Source organism: Pinus tabuliformis, chromosome 4_2 (genome assembly GCF_031772625.1).
Source record: "Pinus tabuliformis cultivar Carrire ecotype Pingquan chromosome 4_2, CPIR1, whole genome shotgun sequence".
NCBI lineage: Eukaryota > Viridiplantae > Streptophyta > Pinopsida > Pinales > Pinaceae > Pinus > Pinus tabuliformis.
In genome coordinates this window covers 847727152-847738247 of record NC_142304.1, presented here as the reverse complement: position 1 = coordinate 847738247, position 11096 = coordinate 847727152, and positions in this window count along the sequence as shown.

The window sequence follows — 11096 nt, the reverse complement described above, 5'->3', positions numbered from 1 at the left end:
CTACGGGGCTGGAGAGGGCTCTCTCCGGTCTATCTCGGTGAAATCTTCAATGGATGAGATGACCAATAGGGTAACACTGATATTAGGCTAGTAAACTGATCAAAAGGGTCGATTTGGGGTTTTTAGGGTTTTTGGTAGGGAGATTGGGTAAAAATGATAAGGGAGGTGGTAATGGGATGTGGGGAAAAATTGGGGATGAAAGGATGACCTTGAGCACAGCAAAACAAAACCCTAACTTTACTTGCACTTTGACCTTTTTAAGCAAAATACACATGAATTTCCCATTTCATCTTGATGGCATTTGACACATATTCCATGCTCATTTTTTCTTTACCAAGCAAAATCACCGTGATTTAGAGGCCTACCTGAAGAAATTTAGGAGAAAGAAGTTGATTTGTGGCTCACTGGAAAATTTCTGTGGAGAAATCTCCAACGGGTCGCGCGCTTTTGCAGGAGGCTTTTGGAGGCCTTCCCGGTGTCAGAATCAGGTGCAGGATAGCTCGTTGGAAAGGTATTTGAGTATAATTTCCAACCCAACTAGAATTTTTCAATTTGGAGTTGATTTTTCCTATCAAAAATCAAATCTCCCAATACTGGTCAAAAAGTGCCAAATGAGGCTGCCTCAAGGAAGAGTGCTGTTGCAGTCAACTTGTGAATGCCTTTCACAACCCCAAATTGAGCTCATGATAGCTCATTGGAAATCTCTTTGTGTGTAGTTATCATTTTACCCATCAAGAAAATCATTTGGCCAACCCAGCTAGGAGAAAACGTGATTTTCCCAAGGTCACTTCAGAGGTGTCTTTGATTCTCCTGAGGCAACGGTATTCTTGACATTTCTCTCAAACCATGACACTTGTGTAAAAAGTGAAGGAGGTTTTTCTTCCGTGGCATGTTTTAAACACAAAACTCTCTAATTTTTCCAAAATTAATCTTTGATTGCTCTGAAACATCATTTGAGTGAGACTTGTCCTGATGTGTGAAACAAGGAATTTTGTCGAAATGGAGCGAAATGAAGGGGATAGGGGGCTTCTAAATTCTTGGGGAAATTTTTGGGAGTGGGGAGGGATGTTAGGAAGCAGGGGAAAGTGGAATCTCAGAGATTGAGCGAGGGGAAGGGGTCCAAAAGGGCAAAACACAGGCCAAACCTAGAAAATTGCCAGGTTGTAGCTAGAAACTAGGGTTTGTGCAAAAATGAGGAATTTGGGGGATCTAAGGGATGGGAAGCATTTGATAGGGTATTTTAAGGATAGGGGAAGGTGTATGAACATCTGGATACAAGTTTTGCCAATGACTTGACCGTCCAAGAGAAATTGGCTTTCAAAACCCTAGGAGAGGGAAATGACCTTGCCAAGGCACAACTGAAGCATGAACAAGGTGTACAATGACTCATTAGACACTGAGATGATAATGAAAACCCTATGAATGATGATAGACTCAGCTGAATAATGACATGGACCGACATTTTGACAACTTTAGAAGGAGTTAAAGCAAACCCTAGACCTAATGCCTAGTGACCAAATTTTGCTTGAAAACTCTTTGAAATGACAAAATTTGACTTGGAAACTCTGAGACCACTTTGTAAGAGCATATTTGATCACTGGAGGAAGGCTGGAAAGACTGACACTAACATTGGCTCCAATGGGGATGGTAGCTCCTTGGAGGTGCCAAGAACCTTAGACCTCTGGGAGAGCAAACCAGTGCCTTTCAATCATTGGGCAATGGAGTCATTATTTGACAAACAATACAAGACTTTGACTCATTTATTGACTGAAAACTGACTCAAGCCGACACAATTATGAAACCTACATGACTGAAAACTGACTCACAAATGACTCATGACTGACTTAACTAAAAAAAGAACTTACAAAGCTTATTGAAGGGCAGCAACCCATCAAGATTTGAAATCATGATGACAACCACCTGTGTTTCTTACAAGACAATATACATCAAACTATATCAAAATTCCAATGCAACCAATCAAGCAGATGCCTTCTTGATTGATTCTCTTGATCAGATCTTCTGGTCAACAATAGATACTGGTAACTGGGCATCCAAAAACATAGCCGACCATGATCTCCTTCATCACTGAACACAACAATAATCACTTTCACTGCTGACTGTAACAATTCTGTGATTGGATCCTGGAAAACATGAAGACTTGACATTGCCACCTCCTGCTGAAAGAACAAGGTATCCTTTGTTTCAAATTCTAATCTGCCTTCATCATGTGCTTCGGTAAAAGTATGCTCATGGGCTTCAAAAAACTCTGAACAGGTAGACGAGCAGATCTCCTCTTGAAATAACATTTCAAAACATGAGACATATGAGGAAGAATCTGAAATGGAATCCTGAATGGTCTGATCTTTTGTAGTTTGAATATATGGTAGGTCATCCTCATATGATATGATAGCCAGATTCTCATTACATTCATCAATCATGAGAAAAGAAATTTCAGATGTTTCGTGAAACCCAACACTAACATTTCTATCAGCTATCATAGATTCATCCAGAGAAACCTTTTCACTTACTTGAACGAAGATCTTGTCTTGTTTTTCACAGAGGCAAGGAACTACTTCCTCATGAAGATCTAGTACTGGTGAGATGAGAGCATTTAGGTCTGCTACTCCATTTTCTCAACCTGGGGTGAAATTTCAAGCGCTAACATACCCTAGAAAGTTTCAGAAGTTTTGGAGCAAATCTGGGTCACCAAAAGGTCCAAAAACTACCAAAAAATGACCTTTCTACCTCATTTTGGACACACAGAAGCGCTCTCGGGATATTCAAGTTTTGAGGGGGAAAATAACCTCCAAATTAAAAAAATCAATTTTTTCCAGAAACTATACTTGAAGACCTTTCCACTGAGCTATCTTGGGCTTAATTTGGTTAAGGGGAAGGCCTCCAAAAGTAGGTGGAAATCGGCGCTGCGCTTTTGACCAGTTTGCCCAAAAAAGCAAAATTTCGCCTATTTTGACTATGGATTTGTCTTCTATCTCTTCATGGATGATTTCACTCATGTAATTAATGATATGGCATGTAAATGTGATGGTAAAATAGTGTTAGAGGGTAGATTCATTAGTTAGAGGTGGTTTTGAGGCTAATGAATCAGTTTCCCTACTTATAGAGGCAAGTTGCTTGACTGCCTATATTCCAGTTCTTAGTTGGGAAATGGTTGAAACAACCCCTCTTCTCGTCGATTCAACCCCTGATGGTCAAGATGAGTGGTTTTGATGTCTATATTGCCCCTTCATATTGAGTGGTTTGGATGAGTGGCTTTGATGTCTATATTGCCCCTTAATATTGTAGCTTGTCAATATTAGGGATGAATGGTTGAAACTGCCCTTCTTCTCATGGATTCGACCCCTGATGTTTTGATGTCAATATTATAGCTAAAACAATATTGCCAGAATTTGACGACGAAGGAAAAATCATATTGGTACCTTAAGAAGTCATGGAAACAAGAACTCGAAAGCTACAAAATTGATCAATTTCAGAGTATCTCATCAAGTGGAATAACTTACCCGCTGAAGATTCCACATGGGAGGATGATACTTTTATACAAGAGCATCCATAACTACTCAAGCATTGAGGACAACACTTTTTTGAAGGAGAGGGGCATGTTAAGTCCCTATAAAACTAGTGTATTCCCTCATTGTTATTGTCTGTGTAGCCCCCTTATTGTTATTGTTATGCCCATGTAGTCCCCATATTGTTATTATTGTGCCCCATACAAGCCCACTTTTTTTATTATTGTGCCCTTACATCATTATTGTTATGTTGGCTCTGGTTATATTGTGATCCCTTAGACTCCTATACATAGAAAGGAGGTTTTTTCATTTGAATCATCCAAGAATTGTTCATTTGTTTAATGTAAAAGAGGTTTACCCCTCGAAGAGGCCAATTTTGTATTCGTTGATCTATCTCTTCTTCTATTTTGTGAGTTGGTTGCATAACATCCTTTAATGGGCCTCTTCCTAGGAAGTAATTCTAGAAACCTGATATTGCCTTAGAGCTTGCTACCTTTAGTAGTAGGTTTCCTAATGATAAAAAATGGATTTACCTCATTGGATATTGTCTTTTCGATTCTATGGGTATTCAATGTCATCTCTTTCCTTCATATTCCATAGATTATGCTTTATATCTTAGGGTCCATATTCCCTATTGGTGGGTTCACTCCTATCTATTAATGGTATCCCTCAATGACCAATAATCAGATGGATTATCCCCTTGCATAATATGTGTTGGATTTGATCAATATATACTCTAAAGACCACTTGATAACTATCATCAATACAACTTGTCTTCTTGTTATATATTATGACATAAAATCCACATTATATTTTCTCATGGATATGATGTCTTTATTATGACATGGATCTACCATGTATTATGTCATGGCCATGATCTTGTCTATTGTTACATGTATACATAGTGTAATATTGGCACCCATTCTTTAATTATATATTAAGCATGGGTATACCTACCTCAGTCATAATCTATTCATATTGGTTTATGATGATTTGCAGGTACTCTCTAGTTCCTTGATCATCAACTAGTTTATTTTGATGTCTCAAATATTATTATTTATATTTTTTTTGGACATTAGTTCCCCTTTTGACCTCTAACATTTGGGTGCACTTTTTATAGACTTAATTTCCACCCCATCTCATTCCCTGAGGATGTACTGCATTTATCTTCTAAGATACTACACATCTTCCCTTGTGTTGATGGTGCTGGACCCGCCAACATTCAAGGGGTCTCCCTGATATTTTTTCCCAATTAGACATCACACCATTTGGGATAGGATGCCCATTTGAGATACAGATCAGTTTCCATTTTCTCAAATATTTTCCTTGGCTCTAACTATTAGCGAGAGAGAGGAAAGCATGTGTTCTTTCAAAAGGCAAGTAAGTGTGCCTGGTGAGTGTTCGGTTGTAGGTGTGTCAAGGTTCTTCTACTGTGAAAGGAAAGGAAGGTGAGCCTCTAAGAGAGAGGTAATAATACCACTCTAGTAGAAACACACACAAACGAAATATATTTGCCTAACATCTAGTGGAATATTCCACAAATATGTGACGAGCATTGCAACCACTACATCGCATTCTCAATATGATAAGAACTAAAATAACCAATATAGTTCAACTGCTCTAGTACAGGTGAAAACAAACATAAGTCATAAGCATTCACAGAATAGTCTTACAAACATTCATAATCCATGCATGAATAATGTGTCGACCATCAGGTTTCATAAAGTAAGTAAAGGTCCCAAAACACGTGTACAATGAACACCACCAACTCAAATAGTGGAGCATTGAAGCCACCACTTGCTCCTCAAAAGAACTAGCTTGTCTCTCTGATGCCTTGTGGGAGGAGCTAAGGTGAAAATTCCTTCTGTCATAAAATGAGGGTGTATATATAACCAATGGGGTGATGCTTCACCTCCCTTTTGACTCTTTCACTACCCTCATCATTGTTTGAATTCATATGAATTTTTTACATTACATGAATCTTCATCTTCTATACATGTCCTTTGGAATTCCACTTTACAATGCTTTTTCGAATAAGAAATTACATAATCCACAAGAATGATTTGGCATATGACGACTCATGACGTGACATGACATGAAACTAGTGACATGGACTTCTTGATGACATGGAAATGTCAAGCCATTCTTGTTGCGACTTGTTATGTGTCTTATTAGGAATGCTCTTTTATCCACCTCCATATGGATTAGAGGTATGGAGTCTTCAGTGATATCAGGTCTTGAGTTATGGTCGCAAACTAGTGTCCTTTTTCTCTCTCTTTATTGATAAGCTTGCATAATCAGCTACAAAGATGTCTTCCAGCATGTTTACCTTCTACATCTCCTTCTTCATCATCCTATCATGATATGATAGAGTACCTACATCTGCAAATCACTCATGACAAGACGACATCAGTCCAATAAACCCCCAGTCTAAGATGTTGCATGTTGATCCATTGACTAAGCTAGAAATGGGTGGAAAGATGAGGGAGAGGCTCAATGACTATGAAATTTTGCAGCTCAAGTAGTCATAGGTGAAGCTTGAGCCTTGAGACTACGTAATGTGCAGTTCAGGCTGGAATGAGCAAGAAGATTGCACAATTTTGGAGCTCAGTGAGCTAGGGTGAAGGGTTGAGCATTGATTTTGAGTTAACTTAGTGCTGGCTCAAAACAAAACTCATTCTTATTACCAAAACAAAAAATTACATCAACAAAACTTTCACAAGTCTGGAGCTCAAAAATAGCTTAGAGTTTTACAACCAAAATTCGAATCATAATGAGGCTCTAGGCCTCTCTACTTATACAACTGAAGTGTCCAACTACTTACTTAAAATCAGGGAGGCTCAGTTCCCGAACTTGAGATAAACTACCTCTTTGTCTCTCACTTGCTCGGCTACCTTCTAATCCTCATGGCTTGGCTGCTTGCACTCCGAGCTGGTGTGATGGATGGAGGAATATTCGAATGGGGGATAAGTAAATGAGGAGGATTTACCTCCTACAATCCCTCTCCCTTGTCCCATTCAATTTTTAACCTTGGTATTTGCAAAAATTCCTTGATTTTCTCCTTCAATCCTGCATTCAATGCATATTAGTCCACTAGGCATAATATCCAACTCTAACTCATCTCATAAACAAAATATAATAAAAAACATGTAATAAGTTGTGAGAAATGTTGGTTTGACTAAGCTAGGAGGTGAATTAAGGCCCATATAATTACCCAATGATGAGGCTCATCATCGCCCCCCTACTGAAAGGGTTGCTCATTCTCTGAGCAATTCAATCAATATCCATATCCTTCATAGCTCTAGTGGCCTCCCTGACATCCCATGCCTCTGCTATGGTTTCCTCTTCTTGTTCATAGAAGCCTGCTTTCCTTTCTACCTCCTCCCACTACCTCCTTTCTTCTTCTTCCTTCCTTCCTTCTAGCATTCCTAAGAGTAGTGGTGGACTGAGTTTTAGGCCAATCCAATTGACTTTCAGCCTTTGCATAGATTGCTTGTACATGGGTGTCATGTTTAGTGCTTCTCTCAATCTTTGAGGAGAGTGGTACTCTCTTATATTTAAGCTATATGGAAATGTGTTTCATCTCATTAGGAAAGCATGTATGCTATCATCCCCTAATAGCTTGAACATGTCCTCAAAATGTGAAATTTCTTGCTCTTTGGCAACAAGATACCTAGGTGCAAGCTGAGGATCATTTGTAATCAAATTCTGTGTACTCATGAGGGCCAGGGGATTTGACTGTTTAGCTATGATCATAAGAGGTTCAGTTTTCTCTCTTGTTAATATCTTCTTCATCTCCGCAGCCCTTGACTCCTCATGGTTCATCCATGATGCCAAAGGCATCAACTGTAAATATCCTAGCTTGGCATTAGGATCCCATGCATTCATGTCTGTTAAGGATATGTTGTGCAAATAAAACTCAGCCATCTTGGCCCTATCTTCTAGTGTGCTATGATCACAAAGATCAATGAACTGCCTGTAGTCCTGAAATGGCATGGTGCCTCTCTGTGCTAGGGTCTTGATCTGGAACTATAGCCACTATTCCTTGAGGTATAGGGCATAAGATTTAGTTGGCATCCTACACTGGATTGTTTCCAAAGAGATACTGACCATACATGCCAATTGATTCTCTCTTTCCTGTAGTTGTCCTCTCAACCATGCATTTTCTGTCTCTAGTTGATTTTTCATTATGGCCTCTCTGTCTCTCAAGCTACTTAGCTCTCTACCCATCTCCTTGAGCTTCTCCTCCATGTGCCCAATGTCTTCCACCCCCTTGGATTTGGTGATCTGCATCCATCAGTGAGTTTTGGCTCTCTCCTTCTCAAGCTCGAAGAACAGTGGAATAGAAAATTTTTGAGGTATGACCCTGCCTCCTTCAATAAACCTGTAGTAGGAGTCAAGGTTAGGTTGGGGGCTAGGTTCTTTTGACTCTGGGTCCTCTTCTTTAGTTTCTTGCTGCTTTCCTACCTCCCTTTCGAATTTTTGTGCCTCCTGTAGGATCAACAAAGTATCATGTAGGATTGCTTCTGGTTCCTATATATTCTATTGTGTATCCTGTAGGATTTCTTTTCCCTTGGAGGAGGTTGATCTAGTCATAGGCCTTCTCACATAGGTGATAGGAGACTTAGGGGAAGGAATTTTCTCCTTTTTTTATGGGATTCTTCAATCACAATGGGAATTTTTGTTGGTGTTTGGGGTTTCCCCTGCCTTATTCTTGTGTTTTTCCTTGTTCTGAAATATAAGGGGGTCTGCCTCTGTCTTTTGCCTTTTTTCTTGATGGGGGTGCTAAGAGCAGTGAGGGCAACTGCTGCCTCTCTCTAAATGGATTTTGGAGACACCCTAGGTGACTCCTCCTTGTTTTTTGTCCCCTCTTTTACATTGCTTTCTTCACCTATGTCTTTCCTTTCTTCTTCCTCTTGTAGATCCTCAACATGTTTATCAGTTTCCTCCTTAACATCCTCATTTGTTTCTTCATCATCCTCCTTCTCTTTCTTCTCTTCTTCTTCATCTTCCTCATTTTCTTCTGTTTCATCTCACTCTTCATCCATCTCATCTTCATCTCGTTTTGTTTCTTCTTCTTCCTGTTCTACTTCTTCTTCCTCTTCCTCTTCACTGACAGTAGGACTAACATCATATGTGAGAGCTTTGATGTCTTCCTCTGCCTGCATGTCTCTGAAAACTAATTAACCCATGGTGAGCAAACTGTTGGGAATTTTCCTCTTGCACTTTGATGCTTGAGTCTATTAGTGATTGTAGGAGGAGGTATGGTATGTTGAGCTCGCGGTGAGGGGGTGTTTCTGCTCCAAGTCTCAATTCTTCAAGAAGCTTGAAATGATAGCCATAGACCAAACTATACCTACCATCACATGAAATGTATTTGATCAATTGGTAGCTTGCCTCATTCTAGGGATATGACAGACTTTCTCTCCTTACTCCATTTTTGTCCTCAGTAGGTTCCTCACCTTCTAAAAATAATTTCCTTTTGGCAACCTGACTATCTCCTTTGTCTTCCTTCCTCCATGGTATTCCTAGGGGAAGTGTGGTAACTCTACTAATGAGTTCAGGGGTGATTTATATGGAGAGGCCTCTTACCACAACAACGAAATGGTCTCTGGTGAGTGGAATGAGGGAGAGAGAAAAATCTTGGGCCACCTCATCATCATACCCCTTGAATTTTTCGAAAAACCCCATCCAATTATGCCTTGTGAAGATTTCTAGTACCTGAGGGTGTTGTTGGATTCTCACAGTGTTTGTGTGTTTGTGGGGCTCCCTCTTATTAAACCCTCCTGACATCTTAGTTGGTGAGCTTTTGAGGATATGCGATGGTTGATACAATGCAGAAGTAAAAAACTAAAATGATTGTGTGGAAAATTCTCTTGAAAAACTACCAAATAGAGGATTTGTTTGATCAATTTAGTTGGAAATAGGAATTTAATTACAGAGCCTACCTCTTCATAATGTTTGTTGTGGTCAACCCCTGAGATTTCCCCTCTGAAACTCCTCTCGGCCTATCCTGTTGAATGTCTCTGTGTACCATGTAGGAATTCCTATGCACGATCCTATAGGAATTCCTGTGAAATCATGTAGGAATTCTTGTGCAGTAAAATGATGGAGTTTTTCTTTCAGTAGGTTGCTTGGGTATGAGAGTGACCTATGAGAGCGAGCTTCAAGGAAGTGAATGCATGAATGCATGGGGACGATGATTATTTCCTCTTATGGTCATTTGGGGTGAGGTGGTGTTGATCCAAGTGGACATTGGTGGCCACCTACTAAGTCCACTTGGACCCCCACCATTGTTTCTCTCAGAATTTTCAGTTTCCTTAATTGTAGCACAACTTACTATTTTTAGTAGTTTTTCAGGTCCTAAACTTCCAGAGCCGTTTTGAGGCCCTAAACGACATTTTTTGGGAAAATTGGGAGCAACGTGGGTCCATTGACCAATTTTGATGTTCCGAAAGTTGTAGTTCTCGAATAGATCTTTCTAACGAGATATTGTGCACGTCAAACGGAGATCATATGCCAAAGTTACGACCTCGGGAAGTTGATGTACCAATTTACGCAAACGAGGCCCACAGTTTGGTGTTTCATCTTATAGGGCTAGGTTTTTGGATGTTTAGGGTTTTCCATTATTTCTCAACAATAAATAGGCCTTCGAGCCTCATTGTAAGATAGTTCAGAGGCATGTAGCCTCCACATCTCTTCTCAGAGATAAGCTACCATCGCCGTAGCTGGTTTATTTGCATTACTGTTTGTAAGTATATTTCAGTATTTTACATTAATGAAATGAAGTATTATTTCTGCTGCATATCTATGTTTATGTTTATGTCTGTAATTTGTTACATTCCTGTTTAAATCCGGATCAGTGGTATTAGAGCGATCTGCTTTTTCTCTGTTTTTATTTTCATGTCCCTAACGAGGTCGGGATACAAGGAGTTAGGGCTTGAACTAGTCGAGCCTTTGCAAGACCAGCCTCACAAATCCCGATGGCCTCCCATGGCGGATGAGAAGAAAGACGAGGGGGCAGGAGATCCTATCAAAATCTTGCCCGAAGAAGCCCTCGAGCGACAAAGGAATGCTATGATGGACAACTTTGCCCAGATCCTTCAACAACTACCCAAAAGCGATGCATCGGCTTCCAGCAGCTACTCTGGAAATGCCACGCCCTTTAAGGTACAAGTTAATTTTGAAATCCCCATATTCGAGGGTCAGATAGACACATATGCCATAGATAAATGGTTAAATATACTAGAGGGTTATTTTTTTGTTCATGAATTTTCGAGTCAGGAAAATATTATTTTCGCTCTTCTCAAAGAAGCCCCCCACGTCAAGGATTGGTGGGAAACCTACTACGAGCAAAAGGATGAAAATACCGGCTCACTATTTTCAGCCGCACCCACCTGGAATTCATTCTGGGATGCCATCAAGGAGCAGTACTACCCTGTCGGAAGCTATGCGGATCAATACATAAAGTGGACCACGCTGTGGCAGGGAAGGGACGAAGACTTGCCGGAGTTTACCAATCTTTTCCATACCCTTCGCACAAATTTGGGTATCAAGGATTCGAAGCAGCAT